Genomic DNA, 18,646 nt, shown 5'->3' with positions numbered 1-18,646 from the left:
CAGCTCAGAAAGCAATTCCAGGGCTTAGTGTTGGGCACAGGGGAAGGAATTTCTCGTGGGAAGAAAAGGTCAGTGAAATCAGTTGCTGTAGATGTTATGCAGATTTTAACTTGGTAGTGAGAAGAACGAAATACTTGTGGCTCACACTGGTGCCCTGTGTTGCTCTGGGTTCTTAATATTACGTTAGACATTATTAAATATTAAATTTATTTAAAATTATTGGGAAATCTGACCCTGGAGGATTGTGAGCAGACATTGGTGTGATGCTCTAGCACTCTTAAAAATTACTTCAGGATAGTGCTGAGGATTTGCCCCAAACAAGATCAGCCTTGGACTCCTCTGAGTAAATTACTCATTTTTGTGTGTTGCCACAAGAGCCCATAGTTTGGAATGCTGGAGAGCAAAACTTCCTGCAGTTGCTGCTGGAGAAAACACAGGAGACACCGAGTTAATGGGAAGTGTAGGTTACTCCCTGGATAAAAATGGCTGTGCATGTAAATGATGGTGTATTCCACCTCCATCATGCACATTGTTCCCTGGAAGTGTCTGCTGGAAGCTGGGAGAGTGCTGGGTTGGTTATTCTGTGCTCCCCTGGAGACAGGGAGGGAAGGGGCTGGTTTCTTCCCTCTCTCAGAAAAGGCTGCTCCTTGCAGCTCTTCTAATCCTTGCCTTATTTTATTTTACTCCCTGCCTCTTAGAACTTTTCTTGGGTAGAGTGGCAACTGCTGAATGGGTAGCTCCTCCAGGGAGCAGCAAGATAGCAGCGCTGAGATAAAGCTCACAGTGTCCCTGTGATTTGAACAAAGCTGGCAGACAAAAACAAGAGTTGTAGTTGCACTGTTGAGGGAGGTTTGTGTAACGCAGCAGGCCCTGCATTAGCTTTCCTTTGCCAAGGTTGGATTTCCAGCCTCCTGGAGCTGGAGCTGCCCTTGTGAAGGGAGTTTAACACAGACAGGCACCGTGCTGGAGTCTGTCCCCTGCCCAAGAGTGGCTGTGTGGGTGGGAGGAGGGTTCAGCCCCAGGTGTAGCTGAGCAGGTGACAGGTGACGTGCCATCGACGGTGTAGCTGCAGATTAAGGTGGGATGAGCAGCGTGCCCCGGCTGCGTGCTGGCTATCAGGCTACTCCCAGGAGCTTCTGGGACAAGTATGCAGTTAATCACATCCATTAGCATGATTAAAATCCTGATTAGCCTGTGTCACTCACTCCCATTTTCCTCCTACACTTCGCCCCTTTTTATCCCGGGTGGTTGCAGTGTGAGCAGCAGCGAGGCTGGGAGTTGTGAATGGATCCAGGGTTCTGGGCTTTGTGTTGGAACAAAGTTCCTCAGAAAGCTGCCCAGCTGCTGGCTGAAGAGAACATCTGAAAAATCAGCCCTTCACAGCTGGAGGAGCCTCAGCAGGACTGTGGGGAATGCAGCTGAGCATGGAGTAGGCTTGTCTTGCTCACATTCCATGTCTGGTGTGTCCTGACACTTGGATTTTAACATCTCCATCCCTGTGTGCTGAGGAGCTCCTGGTGCTGGCTGGCACCTTGGGGCAGGGCTCCTCTGGCCTCCAAGAGCCAGGGCTGAAGGGGCTGGAGAGCAAGTCCAGGGTTGGGATGGTAGGGAAAGACAAGGCTGAAATTGAGGGTAGGGAAACTGCACATCAGCTGGTTGGATTTTGACTAGAAGTGGAAAAAAAGACAAAAAATGAGGTAATTGTGTAAATTCCTGTGTGCAAAAACTCTCTTTTTTAAAAAACTTTACTGGTTGAGGAGATTCTGTTCATTCTCAAACTGGACCTTTTTGGAAAAGCCAACGTCTCTGAGCATTAGGTCATACACTTCCAACACATTCCCGCCTGGGAGTGAGTCATTGTCTTTTGTAAAATTCTATTAGAGCTACATCATCCCCAAAAGCTGTTTTTCAGCTGAATTTAGGGTGTTGACACTTGCTCTAAACAAAGTAAAGCTATGGGAGCATTTATCAGAGCAATTTCAAAGTGTGTTTACATACTCTGGAGTTGTGACTCCCGAAGTGCCGGGGCTCAATTCATCCTTGGGAGTGGAAACCCTCAGCTCTCACACTGAGGACTGGGGCAAATATCTCCATGTAACTTGAATGATGTTTGTGAAGTGCTTAAAATCCTCTGGAAGGGGCAGAGAAACATCAGGTGCTTTTACCTGCTCTTATTTCTCCCTCCTCCCACGTGTTTCTTGCAGGGGCTGTGGTGTGTTGGCTCTTGGCTGGAGATCCTCTGGCAGTTTGTCCTTCCAGGGGTTGATACTCAGGGTTTGTTTCCATATTATGACTTGATTTTCTCTAACAAATCTCGTTTGAGGTTCCAGCCCTCCTCCACTTCAAGCTTTCTGTCAGGTTGTTGTGGCAGAAGTTCAGTGCAGTGAAATGGGGCAGTGAGAAATGGGTTGGTGCTCAGGTGGGATTTCTGCAACTGATTTTAGAAGCTGCATCAATTCTGTTAAAGGGGAAGTAGAAACAACTGCTTGGAGAAGAGGATGCCAAGCACCCAGCACACTGGCTTTGCTGGGGAAAATGTGAGGGGAAATGCTGTCAGTGGGATGAGTGAGAGCTTGGGGTGAAAAATGCTTGGCCAAGTTTCATTGGAAAGGCTGAGGCTGCCAGGCACACCTGGATCCCAGAATGGTTGGAGCTGGAAGGAGATCACCCAGGGCAGGGTCCCCTGGGCCGTGCCAGGTGGGTTTGGGATGTCTCCAGAGAGGAGACTCCAGCCCCCCTGGGCAGCTGCTCCAGGGCTCTGCCCCTCCATGGACAGAGGCTGTTCCTGCTGCTGGGCTGGAGCTGCTGGGCTTTGCTTTGTGGCCACTGCTCCTTGTGCTGTCCCTGAGCAGAGTCTGGCACCTTCCTCATCTCCACAGAGTTCATCTCCAGGGGAAAGGGTGGGTGTCCTTTGGGGCAGGCTCGTGGGAGATGGTGGGAAAGCTGGGCTGAGCAGAGCAGGCAGGACCTCTGCATCCTGGGGGGACTTCTCCTGCAGCCTCTGCTCACCTGGGAAATGCTCCAGACCCCAAATCCAAATTCAGTGTTGCCGTGTTTGCTGTTAACTCCATTTCAGCTCATCAGAAAGGGACCCTGAGTGCAGAGCTCAGTGAGGATAGGGCAGGAATGAAGCACTTGGGACTGCTCTGAGCAGGATGCAAGTGCAGATCTGAAAGCTGTGTTTCCCTGACACTTCTCCTGCAGTCCCCTCTGGAAAGCACTGGGTGTTTTCCAGCACCTGACTCTCAGGAGTTCAGATCTGCCTGGGTTCCAGGCACACTCAGAGGAGGAGGTGGACTGTGGTGAGAGCAGTTCCCTGGCCTGGGCTGAGGGTCCCTGGGAGGTGCCCCTGGCAGTGCCATCTGCTGATGAAGTGACATCTGCTCAGGAAGTTCACCTGCTCCCTTCCCTGTGGGCAAGGGCAGCTTGGTGCACACTTGAGGGGAAAATCAGCAATGATGTGAAGTCAGCAATGATGTTGGATGTGAAATGCTGTTGGAAATACTGAGGAAAACCCAATTGTAAGCAGCAGCTTAATTAAAGAAAGTGTTTTTAAATGTCATTGTTGGTGCTGTTTCTAGCAGTTCCAAGTGCTGATCTCCTGCCTGTACCCTCCCTGCTCTCTGCAGCCAGGTTCCCTTTGTGGTGCACTGGCATGCTGTTAACACCAAACACAGCCCTGAATTTGGGCTGTTAGTTTTCCCTAGAATCCCAGAATGGTGTGGGTTGGAAGATCATCTCAATCTACCCCTGCCCTGGGCAGGACACCTTCACTATCCCAGGCTGCTCCCAGCCCTGTCCAGCCTGGCCTTGGACACTTCCAGGGGTGGGGGCTTTTGGTGGTGTTGATGAGGTGCATTCCTCTTTGTGGTTTTTTTTCTGTTTAACCTCTCAGTTTCAGCCATTTCTCTGTTGCAGCTTTATTAAGTGTAGTGCCCTGTTAAAAATGCTCCTTTACTTATCAGCACTGGTTTTAAGGAATCTCAGAAGTTTTTCTGCTGTCCCTGGATACTTCCACTGCTGTTAATTAGGTAATGGGAAACTTCCAAACTGGGAGAGCAAAGACAAAAATCCCCAAGCAGCTCCAGCAGAGGCTCTGAATGAGGCTCTGCACACAGGGGAGGCAGAGAATGAGACAAAGAACTGAGTCACCCTCTCTTCCTTCCTTTGGACTCTTGTGGGAGGGAATCGTTTCTGTTTTAAGTCATAAATCTGAGCCATTAGCAAAAGGGCTCTGGATGTTAATGGTGCATCATTCAAACTCCTTCCCTAGCAGGAGCTGTGGATTGAAGTGGTGTAAATAAGCAGCAGAAAATTGAGTAGGGTGTGTGATGGCCCCGTGCTGGATTCCCACTGGGATGTTGTGGCTGCCCAGCCCCAGCAGTGTGGATTTCATAGCTCTGAGTGCAGCCCCCAGCCCTGGCCCAGCACAGGAGGAGCTGGAGCTGCTGCAGAGAGCCCAGAGGAGGCACCAGGGGGATCCCAGGGATGGAGCAGCTCTGCTGGGAGAGCTGGGAATGTTCACCTGGAGAGGAGAAGCTTTGGGGTGACCTCAGTGTGACCTTGCAGGACCTGGAGGGGCTCCAGGAGAGCTGGAGAGGGACTGGGGACAAGGGATGGAGGGACAGGACCCAGGGAGTGGCTCCCACTGCCAGAGGGCAGGGCTGGGTGGGAGTCTGGGATGGAATTCCCAGAGCAGCTGGGGCTGCCCCTGGATCCCTGGCAGTGCCCAAGGCCAGGCTGGACTCTTGGAGCACCCTGGATCAGTGGAAGTGTCCCTGCCATGGCAGGGGTGGCACTGGGTGGGCTTTGAGGTCCCTTCCAGCCCAGTCCATCCCAGGTCTCTGACTCTGGGCGTGTTTGCTCAGCTCAGCAGCTGCTCTGGGTGCTCTGAGTGTCTGCTCGTGCCCAGGTCTGCAGGCTGTGAGCCCAGGGTGGAGGTTGGTTCCACCTCCATGGGCGGGGTGGTGCAGGGTGATGGACACACCCTCAGGGTGTCCCTGAGCCCCAGTCCTGTGTTCAGTCCCTTGGGATGCCGTGCTGTGGGGCTGGCACACAGTGCCCATGTCAGGTGGTCCTGTGACACCCCCCCAGTGGGGACTGCAGGGTGCTCTGGTGGCTGGAGCTGGATTGGATATCACAAATTTGCATTTATATATGAAACTGCAGTGCATGTCATCTGCAGGGTTAATATTTCCAGGATATCTTCATGCTTAAAGCATACATATTAATTTTCCTTAGGCTGTATTTTAACCTATTTAAGCATTTACGACATGAGAATTAAAGGATATTTCCAGCTCGTGTTCTGAGGGCTGGATTTTCTTTAACTGGGTTGTTTTTTTTAGATAAAATGTACTTTTTTTTTTGCATTGGGATTTGGACAGAGCATGTAGGGCAATAGGATCAAGTGTCACATTGGGATTACATATTTGTCCTGAAGTGACCCTCTTAGGAGCTTGCATGGGTGTAATTGGTGAATGACTGGATTTATAGGGATGTGTATCTGCATTAGCCCTGGTTTGATGGGACTCGAGCTGATTTGCTTTTGCTCCAAACTATTTTCAGCTTGGGGAATTCACTTTTAAGGAGGGATGCTATAATTTGCCTGTATTTTCCCTTAAAAGCAGTGGTGGTTTTGCCAGGATTTAATAGCTCTAAATATGAATGTAGAGCAGTGTTGCACGGTGGCTGAAACCCAAATTTATCCCATGAGCTGCAGATTTGAGACCACTGGGTGTTAATGGTGTGGAAAACCCCTTTATCATTTCCAGCTTCCCAAGATTCTTTCATTGCATCAGTCACTGTCTTGTTCTTACAACTGTAACAACTCTTTCACTCGTGCTGTTCTGCATTATTTCAGTGCCTTGTGTCCTTTAGCTGGCAGCTTCAGTGGGATTTCCCTCCCCTGGAAGGAATTACCATGAATTTGAAGGCGTTGGGGAGCATAAGGGAAGCTCCTTGCACCTCCAAGCTGAGTTTTGTTCAGTGGAGGTTTTGAAATGAGCAGTAATTGCTGCTCCTGCTGACAGACTCTGCCCCTGGGCACATCCCTGTGTGCTGTGTCTGAGCAGAGCCTGGCAGCTGCTTCTGCCTCCAGCCTGGGCTTCCTTGGGGTTTTCTGAGCCCCCTGCCCTGCTCAGTGCCACTGCAGCTCTGGGAGCCCTTCAGGTGGTGGGGGAGGAGGGAGAGGCTGTGTTTCACAAAGCCCTGCAGCTCCAGAGCTTCCCTCTGCATTTCTCCCTTCATTACCCTGAGCTGTGTTTGTGCCACAGGTTTCCCTCTGCTCTCCCTCCACAGCTCCCAGCTGCTGCCTTCTCTCCCATATTTGTTTTCTCAGATCCTGTTTTAGGCCATCTGAATGTATTCAGTGTGGGGTGGCTTGCTTTTTTTGCTCTTTTAAAAAGCAAAGGGGATTGGAGCACAGAGTTTAGCACCCTGCTCCCAGGAATCCTGACTCTGCCTGGCATCAGCTGATGGTGTCTTGTTTAAACATACCACAGCCTGGATGTTTTTTCCCCTTGGGGTTTGACTTCCTGTGATAAAAGGAGATTCCCTTTTAAAGCAGAGCTCTGTGGTTATATAATGAGAGAAGGAAATACTCCAAAAGTGACACGGGGAGAACAGAAAAGTTATTTTGGTGGCTGACTGTGAGACAGGAGAATGGGAAATTCGCTCAGGAGGGCACGGGTAACTCGAGTGCTCTTGGGAAAGTGAGAGGAGCACATTTAGGGAATTAAGTGAGGGAGTGACCAGGGCACAGCAGGGCAAGGAAGGTTGTGGAGGGGACAGAGCTGTCCAGAGCACATCTAGGATTCCTCTTGGAGGATTTAACCCTTTCCAAACTGCTTTTCCTCCTCCGTAAGCTGCTCCCAAGCAGAAATCTCCAAGTCTGACCCTCCAAGAGCTGTGCTGGCTTTGCCTGATGGATCTGAAGCCATGAGTAGAAGTTAATTTTGAATTTGTGCATGTGGCTTTGTCTCCAGGGAGCTAAATAATCCCCGTGCTTCCCTCCCAGGAGTGCCAAGCCCTGTGCAGGAGCCAGGGTGAAAATTGCCTTTTTCTGCCATTGCTGGGGTAAGGATGGCAGTTCCCAGAGCAGGCTGCTGTCCCTCAGCAGGGTTTTTGGGATGGGGTAAGGATGGCAGGTCCCAGAGCAGGCTGCTGTCCCTCAGCAGGGTTTTGGGATGGGGTAAGGATGGCAGTTCCCAGAGCAGGCTGCTGTCCCTCAGCAGGTTTTTGGGATGGGGTGAGGATGGCAGTTCCCAGAGCAGGCTGCTGTCCCTCTGCAGGGTTTTTGGGATAAGGTAAGGATGGCAGTTCCCAGAGCAGGCTGCTGTCCCTCAGCAGGGTTTTGGGATGGGGTAAGGATGGCAGTTCCCAGAGCAGGCTGCTGTCCCTCAGCAGGGTTTTTGGGATGGGGTAAGGATGGCAGTTCCCAGAGCAGGCTGCTGTCCCTCAGCAGGGTTTTTGGGATAAGGTAAGGATGGCAGCTCCCAGAGCAGGCTGCTGTCCCTCAGCAGGGTTTTGGGATGGGGTAAGGATGGAGTTCCCAGAGCAGGCTGCTGTCCCTCAGCAGGGTTTTTGGGATGGGGTAAGGATGGCAGTTCCCAGAGCAGGCTGCTGTCCCTCTGCAGGGTTTTGGGATAAGGTAAGGATGGCAGTTCCCAGAGCAGGCTGCTGTCCCTCAGCAGGGTTTTGGGATAAGGTAAGGATGGCAGTTCCCAGAGCAGGCTGCTGTCCCTCTGCAGGGTTTTTGGGATGGGGTAAGGATGGCAGTTCCCAGAGCAGACTGCTGTCCCTCAGCAGGGTTTTTGGGAGGCAGGGATACACTCTGGGGAAGCCAGCTGGATTCTGGCAGGGAGTCACTGAGCTCCCTGAGTTTCCTAGCTCCTGCCCTTGGAGCTCAGACTCAGGCTGCCCACACCCCCTGCACACACTGCTCCTGCATGTGAGCTCCCTGTGCATTTAAAATGGAATATTGATTTCCCTGGGCTGGGGTATGCCTACAGAAACGTGGAAAATGCCCACCATTCATCAAAATTAAGCTGGTTTTCTTGCTAGTCTGGGGTATGTTTATTTTTTCTAGTATGTAATTTATCTGTAGAATAATTTTTCAGCAGCCAGATATGCTGACTGTGCCTGTTAGGTTTCCCCAGTGAAATTCCCTGGCAAGCTTCACTTCTTCCAGGATCATTTTGAGGTGCTGATGTAATCAAACCCTTGAATTTGACCTCAAGAAGAAATGATGTAGTGCAAAGTTTGCTCTTAAAGTCCACGTGGAATTGTTATTTTTGTGTGTTTTTCGTGTAGCTGTTTGTGCTATTCAGTAACTTTGCTTTTAATTAAGAGATGGCAGTTTATGCCTGAGGAGGGGGGGAAGCAGGTTACAGATCCTTAACGCCTCATCAAAATTTCAGTGGGAGTTATTTTTTCAGCTCTATTTGAATAATTAAACATTGTGCTGAAGTAATTTTGCAAATGTGTGGGGGGAGCACAAGGAGTAATGAAAACAGTTAATCTAAATGGAAATGCATCAGAGCATCCTGGTTGTACAGGTGTAACACCCTGCTTTATTCTAAATAGTTGTATGACTCAAAAGAAACTTCCCAACTCATAAACTGAGGTGTGCAGCCTAAACAGAGATGGGGAGATGATCCTCTGAAAGACAGCAGTGAAGCAGGGGGGCTCTGTGATGGAGATCTTGTTTAACACAGATCACCTTGAGCAGTGTAATTTTCCATACTGAATTTTTAACCCTTGCTTCAAAGCAAGGAAACCTCCAGAGTGCCTCGGAGGACCTGCATTTTGTCCTTAAATTAGTTTAGTTTTCAAATGAAAGATTGCAGAATCTCATTATTTATCAAACAGAGGCTTGGGATTAAGCTCAGATGTTCCTTTATTAGAGAATTCCAGCTACAAAGGGAGGCTGGGTATCCACCAGCTGCACTCCCTGACTGATAACAGGCTTTTCAAAGTAGTTTTCTTTCAGCAATCCTGTTAGTGCTTTAAATTCAAGCCTAAACTTTTTTTTTTTTTTTTGTGGGATTAGGGGTAGGAAGAAAAAAAGCTGGATCAGAGGAATAAATGCAAATAATTCAGCATGACCAGCAGAGCAGGAGGGTGAGGTGAGTCAGTTCTTGTGATGTGTCTGGCAGTCAGCAGGACAGTGTTGCACTCCCCACTTTATGGCAGATGAGATCAGAATGTAAAGAGTGTGGCAGCAGACCAGGCAGAAGGTTCCTGTGTGTGCAGAGCAGGTTTGGTGTCTGTCCTGTCCTTTGTTCATCTCCTTGGCTGTCACTCTGGGTGCTGGGGGAGTGGGGGCTGTGTCCATGGCTTGGTTTGTGCTGCAGCCTCTGGGGGTCCTGGGGGCTCTGTGGGGTTCAGATCACACAATCCACACTGGGGAGGCTGCCAGGGACCTGAGGATCATCCACTTCCACCCCTGCCCCTTCCTGGAGCCCCTCTGAGCTCTCCCTGGAGCCTTCTCCTCTCCAGGGGAACATTCCCAGCTCTCCCAGCCTGGCTCCAGCCCTGCAGCAGCTCCAGGTCCCTGTGCTGCTGGCTCAGGGCTGGGACAGCTCTGCAGGGGGGTCTCACCTGAGGGGCAGAGGGGCAGAATTCCCATTTCCTGCTCCCCAAACTCTGGGATCAGCCCAGGCACAGGGGGTCCCTGGCCAGGCAATGCTCAGCTTCTCACCCCTCAGTCCTTCTCCCCAGGGCTGCTCTCTGTTCATTCCAGCCTGGATTTGTGCCTGGGATTGTCCCAGCCCGGGTGCAGGACCATGCCCTTGGCACAGCCCCACCTCTCCAGGTCCCTGTGGGTGCCCCATCCCCTCCCTGCAGCTGGGACAGCACCCAGAGCTCGGTGTCACCAGCAGAGTGCCCAGGGTGCCCCAGCCCAGGGGTCTAATTTGGCTTTTTCAGGGTCTCTCCATCTTCTCTGCAGCAGAAATTGCCTTTCCCTCCTCCAGGCCAAGTGCACAGGCTGGCCCTGGTGGTGCAAGGAAATAACCCAGCTCTAAAGTCTCAGTACTGGCAAATAAAAGAGATTATCTGTGGCTGCCACTGTCACCTTTGTCCTCTCAGCACAGGGTTTCACACCTGCAGCTCACACTGAACCCTGCTTCTCTCTTGGGAGAGTTTTCTGGTAATCTCAAAGGGCAGGAGCTGGGATTTCCAGATGAAATGCTTTATATTGTACTTTGTGCTTGATATTGTACTTTTCAGAAGCATAGTACCAAAAAGGGGGTTGTGTACTGGAAGGAGAATTTTCAGCTACTAAATAGGGATGTAGGCTGTGCTTTATGGAATTGACTGAAATCTTAGCTTTTTAATGTGGAAGTTGCATGTGCATTGTTCTCTCAGCAAGTTTTTACTGAATTCTGTTTTTCTACTGATTTATTTTTAAAATATATTTTTAAAGAAAGGAAAATGGAGTGTTTTCAGATGCTCACAGGGCTGACCAGATTCAAGGCAGGCTTGTGCTCTCCCATGTCCTTTGTGTAAATTCTGGTTAATTAAGTGACTCATTCATTCAGTCTGGCCGAGGCTGCACATGATGGGGTGAAGGAAAAAACAAACCCAGCACAGAGTGAAACTCTCTGAGGCATCTGAGCTTCCTTCTGGGCAGTGAACAGGGAACAGGCAGCCTGTGCCTCAGTGCAGGTCTCAGGGCTGGGCATTTCACAGAACATCATCAGAGGCTCTTTGATTCCTAAACACTGCAGGGCTTCTGGTTTGTGTCCTCCTAATTCCTGAGGCCTGGCTGTTCACAGATGTCCCTGTGCTGTGATTTCAGGTCTGGGCTGTACAGGCTGAATTCTGCACCATTTCAGCTGGCACAGGGCAGGGTTAGGTGGGAGACTGGGCAGGAATTCCTGGCTGGGATGGAATTCCCAGAGCAGCTGTGGCTGCCCCTGGATCCCTGGCAGTGCCCAAGGCCAGGCTGGATCACCCTGGGACAGTGGGAAGTGTCCCTGTCCAGGGAATGGGGTGGATTGGGATGATCCCTAAGGTCCCTTCCAACCCAAAACAGTCTGGAATTATTTTTGGTTTATTCCAGAAAGTTTCTTGCATGAAACACAGAGCAGTTCCTGAAACAGAAGTCAAAACCTGGAATGCCTGGTTAGGAAGGGGGTGGGATTTACAGACCTGAAAGTAGAACCTGGAAGTATTTCTTCTTTCAAACACCAAAGAGGAAAAAAAAACAAACAACAAAACAAAGAAGAAGCCCCTCTCCAACCCCTCCAGAATTCATCCTCTCATGGTTCTAACAATTTGTCTAAAAATTTTTAAAATGCCTTATAAATATTCTAAATCTAAAGAGGTAGAAGTGTAAGAGAAGGAGAGGGGGGAAGTACTGGACATTTTCTGAATAATAAAGTGGATCTTTCTGTAAAACATCTTTACTAATTAATCCAAAAACCAAGCAAACTGAACGAGAGCAGCTTGTAACAAAAAGCTTTTTGATGGAGTGTGCTGCTGGGAATGAGCTCATCCTGGTGCCCAGCTGGGCACTGGGCAGGGCTGGAGCTGTTTGCTGGTCCCAGCGTGGGCTGGGGGTCCTGCTGGGAGTGTGGGGCCATCCCAGCCTCCCACCTGCAGCTTCCAGGTGGGCTCAGCACCAGTCTGGATTGTGGATTTGCCATTTTTGTTTCTCTGGCAGTTGCATTGATGTGAGGTGCATGGAGAGAGCTGGAGAGGGACTCTGCAAAGGGCGTGGAGTGCCAGGGCAGGGGGAGTGGCTTGGAACTGAAGGAGGGGGGATTTGAATTGTTCAGGGAGAAATTCCTGGCTGTGGGCATGGTGAGGCCCTGCACAGGTGCCCAGAGCAGCTGGGGCTGCCCCTGGATCCCTGGCAGTGCCCAAGGCCAGGCTGGGCAGGGCTGGAGCAGCCTGGGACAGTGGGAGGTGTCCCTGCCATGGCAGGGGTGGCACTGGAGGGTCCTTAAGGTCCCTCCAACCCAAGCCTCTCTAATGCAGAGAGGTGACAGAAGAGTGAAGAAATGTGGTCCCAATCTTCATTGAGGAACATGACTGAGGTCTTGAGGTGGAGCCAGGCAAGATGGAAATTAAAAATTATATATCAATGGCTCTTGGCTTCATAATTTTAAGTAGCTCCTTTTAAAACATAGTTTGGTGATTCAGTGTGCCTTCTGTGCTTTCTACCTGCTTCTGTTTTTAAAATAATGAAACTGTTGCTTTAAAACAAGCAGTTGGTTGGGAAAACTACTTGTAGTAAGGGCAAAGCCTGAATATTCAGCTTGTGCAGTGCTTGTGGGGGCTGACCCCGGGATCTGGCTGAGGGGGAATTCAGTGATGTGCCAGAAACACAGAGTTTGCTCCATTCCAAGTCAACTTGAAACACCAGAAGTTGTATTACTCTTTGTTCTTTCAGTTTCTCACCCTGATAAGCTGCTTTGTTGTCCTTGGAGGCACTGGGAGCCTGCTGCTGGTTCCAGGTTAAATTGCAATATCTCTGTGTAGGGGGGGCTGGAAGGTTTGCAGGCTGCTGCAGCTCCAGCACAAATCTTCTATTTCTGCCAGCTAAAGAAGTGCTGAGGACAGTTCAAAAAAGGGATTGCATGTGAGACAATGTGTTAGACTTATCTCCCTCGTCACTGGAATTTGTCTTTAAAGCTGGGGGAGAAGGAGCTGGAGCTGCTGCAGCTCCTCACCAGCTCAGCTGATCCATCATGGGGCTGCCTCAGATCCCCAACTCCTGCAGGAGCAGGGCTCTGGCACGGCTTGGCTCTCCTCAGGAGCTGTCACATGTGCTGCACAGCCAGTGTCACTGCCCTCCCTGCTCCAGGGAGCCATCCCAGCTCCTGGGTGTGTTCCTGAGTGGAGCTGGGCAGTGCAGGGACAGAGCAGCAGTGAGGGAGCTTTGCTGGATCCTGGAATCCCAGGGTGGTTTGGGCTGGAAGGGACCTTAAAAAACACCCAGTGCCAGCCCTGCCATGGCAGGGACACCTCCCACTGTCCCAGGTGCTCCAAGCCCCAGTGTCCAGCCTGGCCTTGGGCACTGCCAGGGATCCAGGGGCAGCCCCAGCTGCTCTGGGAATTCCATCCCAGCCAGGAATTCCCAATTCCCAGTCTCCCATCCATCCCTGCCCTCTGGCAGTGGGAGCCATTCCCTGGCTCCTGTCCCTCCATCCTTGTCCCCAGTCCCTCTCCAGCTCTCCTGGAGCCCCTTCAGGCCCTGGCAGGGGCTCTGAGCTCTCCCTGGAGCCTTCTCCTCTCCAGGGGAACATTCCCAGCTCTGCCAGCCTGGCTCCAGCCCTGCAGCAGCTCCAGGTCCCTGTGCTGTTTTCCCCCAGGGCTGGGGCAGCTCTGCAGGGGGGTCTCACACACCTGCACAGCCCATGGCCTCAGCACTCCTGCTTCCTGTGGCTCTGGGTGAGTGTCCAGTAGCAGGAATGGCTTTGTGTCCCAGCCAGGAGCAAGTGGAAGTGTGGATATGTGCATATGAACAGCTGGGCTTTTATTCTTTTTTTCTTTTTTTCCCCTTCTTTTTTGTTAATGAGTCTGAGCTGAACAGTTTTTAAGTCCAGATTAAAAGCTGGATGGTATAATTATTTTTTAATTGGTCTTTGCAGTAAGAACCTGTGCATTAAACCACAGAACTTTCTGAATTCCAGTTGCTGTGAGAAATAGAAATCAGGTGGTTTAAGTATAGTGCTGGAAATTCATTTTATGGGTACCTCTGAAGCATGTTCATTCAGTCATAATTCAGTATTTATTAGTGCAGCTTTTGATTTCTGAAGGGGTCATTTGAGGTTTTGGAGCAGTGAGTCTGCACTGATTTATTTGGTTGGGGTGTGAAGTAACACACTTTGTACTGGTTCCAATCTTGATGAGGAAACTGCTGCTGGTCCTGCTGCATTTCAGAGCAGGAATTGCTTTCCTTGATAAGCCCAGAACAAGGATCAGAGCAAACACCTGCAGCAGCTCCCTGGGCTCAGGCTGTCACTGCTCTGGTAGCACAGCCAGGCTGGGAGCTGCTCCTCTGCTCTCCCAGCATAAGAGGGGCTGGGGGGGGGGAATCTTTGAAGGTGCTGAATCTCTCCCTTGGTTTTATTTCCCCTGTAGTTCTCATGTAGCTTGTTGTTTGTTTACTGTGCCTGAACCTTCAGAAATGCAGCAAAGTGAAAGTGCTCAACTCTCAGGGGGGAACTTCTCTCTCTCCAGCTGCTTGGGGGGAGTTTGTCATGTGCAAGGGACAGGAGGAGAGGGAATGGCCTCAGGGCAGGCTCAGGGTGGACAGCAGCAGGAATTTCCCATGGAGAGGGTGCTCAGGGATTGAGAGGGGCTGCCAGGGAGGTTTGGAGTGCCCATCCCTGGAGGTGCCCCAGGGATTCCTGGATGTGGCACTCAGAGCTCTGGGCTGGGGACAGGGTGGGGATTGGCACAGGGTTCACTCAGTGACCTTGGAGCTCCTTCCCAATCTGAATTCTGGGATGCTCCTGCCCTCCCCACCTCGGGCTGGCCCTGCCATGACCATGAGCACAGATCCATTTAAACCCCTGTCACTAGGAGCTGTTCAGCAGCACCCTGCAGGTTTAGGGCAGGCTGGAGGGACAGTGGGTGGCAGTGCCAGCCCTGGAGCCTGCAGGGTGTCTTTGGGGTCTGGGTGTGCCCAGCACCCCCTTCCCTGGCTGTCTCAGGTCCTGCAGCAATTTGCTCCTGGGATCTGGTTTGCCACAGCTGTCTGCACCTTGTTGTAACCTGTCAGCAGCTGCTGGTGGGTGCTCAGGCTCCAGCCCAGTTTTTCATGCTGAATTGAACAAATCTGTTTTTTCAGACAGTTGCATAACGGGAAGTGACTGCTCATCTTCTGTTCCAGGATTTTTTTTTGGTTGTTGTTGTTGTTTTTGTTTTGGCTTTAGAAACTTTTTTCTTTAGAAACCCTAATTACTCGACTGCAGTTGTAAATAAACATCTGAAGGATTTATCAGGTAATTTCAGGGCCAGCCACTGTTGCATTGAATGTGCTGAGAGGTGACACTGCTTAAAAATCCCTAAAATCCGGAGTTTTGATGCAGAATAAATGAATGTGTTCCAGCTCAGTCCAAGAATTTATCCACAAGAAGGCTTTGAATCTTACTCTGACTGGTTGCTTTTCCAATGCACCTTTAACAAAGGGAAACTTACCCCTTATAAATGGACTTTTTTTTTTTTTTTTGCTGGTGGGTTTGTTTTTCAATCTGAGTCTGAAAAGCGTGGGTAAGGTGAGTGTCTTTCTGCCTTGGAAATGTGATCTGTGAGCTGAGAGGCAAAGAACTAAATGTTAATGACCTTAACCCTATCTAGGTGCACTGCCCTGACCTTTATCTCCCAGCTCCCCTTTCCCCAGGTACAGGTATCACTTTCTGCTTGCACTTCCCAGAGCAAATCTGCTCTGATTTTAGCTGGAAATCTGAAATTACAGGAGAGTGTTGGTTTTCCCTGGTTCTCCTGCACCCTGGTAGTGCTCAAATTCTTGTTTCTGGGGTGGAGACAGGTTGGTTGTGCTAGGGATCACTCAGGGCTGACCTAACAAAGCTCTGCCTAAACGGAGGTGTAAGTTCTGTCAGGTGTTGAGCTCTGTCCCCAAGTGATGTTTTGAGGCTTCTCCTGAATTGGCCAGGAGAATTTGGGATGTTCCATGAGTGTCTTCTGCCCAGCTGGATCCCAGTGGGATCCTGACAAAGTCACTGTGTAATCAGGAGTTCAGTGTTTCAGTAGCTTTGGTATCTCAGGACACAGACACTGCTTAATTCTTGCTAATCTGGGCTTTTCCATGGAAAACTTTCAGGTAACAAAAAGCTTCTGAAAGCTTCTGGAACATGCTCATATTCTGAGTGGGTTTAGTTTGAATTGATTCTGACACTTCATGTTGTCTGTGCAATGAGTCTGAGTGTCACCAAGTTCTGTAGCAGAGGATGCCCTCTAGTCTGGAAGCCAACAAAAAATGGAGAGGGACTTCAGCTGAGACAGGACAAGGGGAAGGGGCTCAAACTGACAGAGAGGAGGTTTAGATGGGATACTGGGGTGGAATTCCTGACTGGAGGGTGGGCAGGCCCTGGCACAGGTGCCCAGAGCAGCTGTGGTGTCCCTGGATCCCTGGCAGTGCCCAAGGCCAGGTTGGGCAGGGCTGGGAGCAGCCTGGGACAGTGGGAGGTGTCCCTGGAATTGTGCTTCTGTGCTTTACCTGCAATCTGTGTCTGTCCCTGCAATTCTGCTTCTGTGCTTTACCTATTTTGACACTAGACAAAGTGCATCCTCCCTGTGCTGCTGAGCAGCCATGGCTCCTGGAAAAGCCTTTTAGCTGGAAGAAGGAGGGGAAGAAAAACCCAGCCTGAGCAGAGCCCTGTGCCAGGGCTGGCTTACAGTGCTCATGCATTGCCCTGCAGTGCAGGCCCAGCTTGTCCCCTGCTGCAGAAGCACAGCAAGGAGCTGGAATTCTGCAGTGGGCAGCCCAGGCTCTGCAGTGGGCAGGTTTGGAATATTCAGCTGTCAGACTGTGGGTCCCTGGAGCCCTGGGGACTCTGTCCTCAGCAGGGGAATGTGTCCCCTGGTCCCAGCACCCGCTGCTCCAGGGGCAGCAGCTCGGGGAGGTCCTTGTGTGTCAGGAAACAAGGGAGATTTGGTGCTTGGTGCAATCAGAGCTGCAGGTCACTGATGTTCTGATGTGCAGGGAGCAGCTGGTTCAGTAGCAGGAGATTCCAGGAAATAAGCAGGGGAGCTCAGTGATTTCTAGCCCTGGAGCAGCAGCAGTCCTGTGTCTGCACAGGGTGTAAATGCCTTTTCATCTTCTCCCTCTGATCCACATTCATGGTTTTGCTCTTGAGAATTCACAGAGAAATCAACTGAGGATTGAGACTTTGAACCTGCTCTGTTGTGCAGTGGAAAATAAAGATTATTTGGTTTTTAATGTGTTCTTCCAACACTGCTTGTGTCGCTGTCTGGCATCATTTAAAAATCAAAAGTTGTAATCCTTTTGCCTAAAAAGGGTGAGGAAGCATCTGCTGTATCATCATTGTCCCAGTATTGATGTGGAAAAGGTAATAGCAGCATCCTAGAATCCCAGAATGATTTGTGTTGGAAAGGACCTTGTATCTGATCCATCCTCCCCTGCCATGGCAGGGACACTCCCACTGCCCCAGGCTGCTCCAGCCCTGTCCAGCCTGGCCCTGGGCACTGCCAGGGAACATCCACAGCTGCTCTGAGATGTGCCAGGGCCTGCCCACCCTCCCAGGCAGGAATTCCTTCCCAAGATCCCATCCAGTCCTATTCTGTCAGCTCATAGAAAGCCACCACTGAGCAGAGGCTGAGGGGTGGATTCAGCTTACAGTGTTCATCACCGTGGGTGGCACTGGTTGTTGGGGACATGAGGAATGCCTGGATCACTGTCCTCATGTGTTCCTGCACATCTGAAATAGTTCCCCTCAAATACACAGCTTATTTAATTGTCACACTTGGGTTTACAGAGATGTATATAGGTGACCTTCATGGGAATATTTATATATTTATTAACCAAATAATGTGTATTTTCAGAGCTTTTATCCCAGTGTCCTGGTCATGCTGCCAGCCTGTATTCTGTTACACTTCAGTATTTTTTTCCTTTTTTCCCTCTGAAGCATCCATGCAAAGTCTATGGCCATAATAGAAAAAGCCAGGAATTGAATAAATCCAAAATCCCTGTTGTACTTTCAGGTCAGGACTGGGGCAGCTGTGAGTTGGGGTGAAGCAGCACAGGTCAGTGGTTCCTCCATGCTGGAGTCCCTGTAAAATGCTCCATTCACAAGCACCAAGCAAAGCTCAGCTCCAGGAGCACCCACTGATCTCTGCATGGGTCCTGTCCCACAAAATCCCATAAAACAGGTGGGTTTTGAAGTGCTCACTGAGGTCCATCAGCTGGCCAGAGTTGAGACCTCAGCTCCCTGCCACCCCCACGTGCCTGTGGATAATCCCCTCCCTCCCCCAGGACAGGGCCAGGGGAGGAGGCTGTGACCTGCTGCAGGTGAGCAGCATTAATGGGCAGCTGGCCTCTGGGGTTCTGAAACCTGGCAGGCATCAGCCTTGAAAACGTAAGGAGAGCTCAGGCTCATGAATTTTCCTGCTTTCTTACACTAATAAATGTCAGGGACAGTTGGGAATTCTCCAGGAGCTGTTTGGCTGGGGCAGCCTGCAGGGCCCAAGGGGGTGGGAAATCCAAACTTTGCTCCTGTTTGCCCACAGCAGGGCCTGAGCTGACACTGCAGACAACATCCCTTCTTCTGGTGGAGCTTGGTGAAATCATGGTTGGTGCCTGCAGCTTCCTTCTTGGGTTTCCTTTTCCAAAGCTGAGCAAAGCCAGTGTTTTGTAGTTCTACTGGGATTAGGGAGTTCTCCACTCTGGGGTGCATGGGTTTGATACAGAATCATGGAGTGGTTTGGGTTGGAAAGGAAGGGACCTTAAAGCCCATCCCATTCCAAATCCACTGCCATGGCAGGGACACCTCCCACTGTCCCAGGTGCTCCCAGCCCTGTCCAGCCTGGCCTTGGGCACTGCCAGGGATCCAGGGGCAGCCCCAGCTGCTCTGGGCACCCTGTGCCAGAGCCTGCCCACCCTGCCAGCCAGAAACTCCTTCCCAATATCTGATATCAATCTCTCCCCTCT

At 50.7% G+C, this 18,646-nt stretch overlaps 1 protein-coding gene across 10 annotated transcripts in view; it reads left to right on the top strand.

Moving 5' to 3' along the window:
- MAP4 (microtubule associated protein 4) overlaps nt 1-18,646 on the top strand; it is a 148,536-nt gene that overhangs the window by 3,824 nt on the left and 126,066 nt on the right. The window contains exon 2 of one of the 10 annotated variants that reach the window (XM_059869377.1): nt 9,050-9,125. The exons of the other annotated variants lie outside the window; for them this stretch is intronic. The gene's annotated coding sequence lies outside the window, so the exon portion shown is untranslated. The remainder of the gene's footprint in view (nt 1-9,049; nt 9,126-18,646) is intronic. 10 annotated transcript variants of the gene reach the window in all.

This window comes from Haemorhous mexicanus, chromosome 1 (genome assembly GCF_027477595.1).
Source record: "Haemorhous mexicanus isolate bHaeMex1 chromosome 1, bHaeMex1.pri, whole genome shotgun sequence".
NCBI classification, from domain to species: Eukaryota; Metazoa; Chordata; class Aves; order Passeriformes; family Fringillidae; genus Haemorhous; species Haemorhous mexicanus.
Note: the sequence above shows the minus strand (reverse complement) of the source record. Positions and strands in the feature narration are given on the sequence as shown.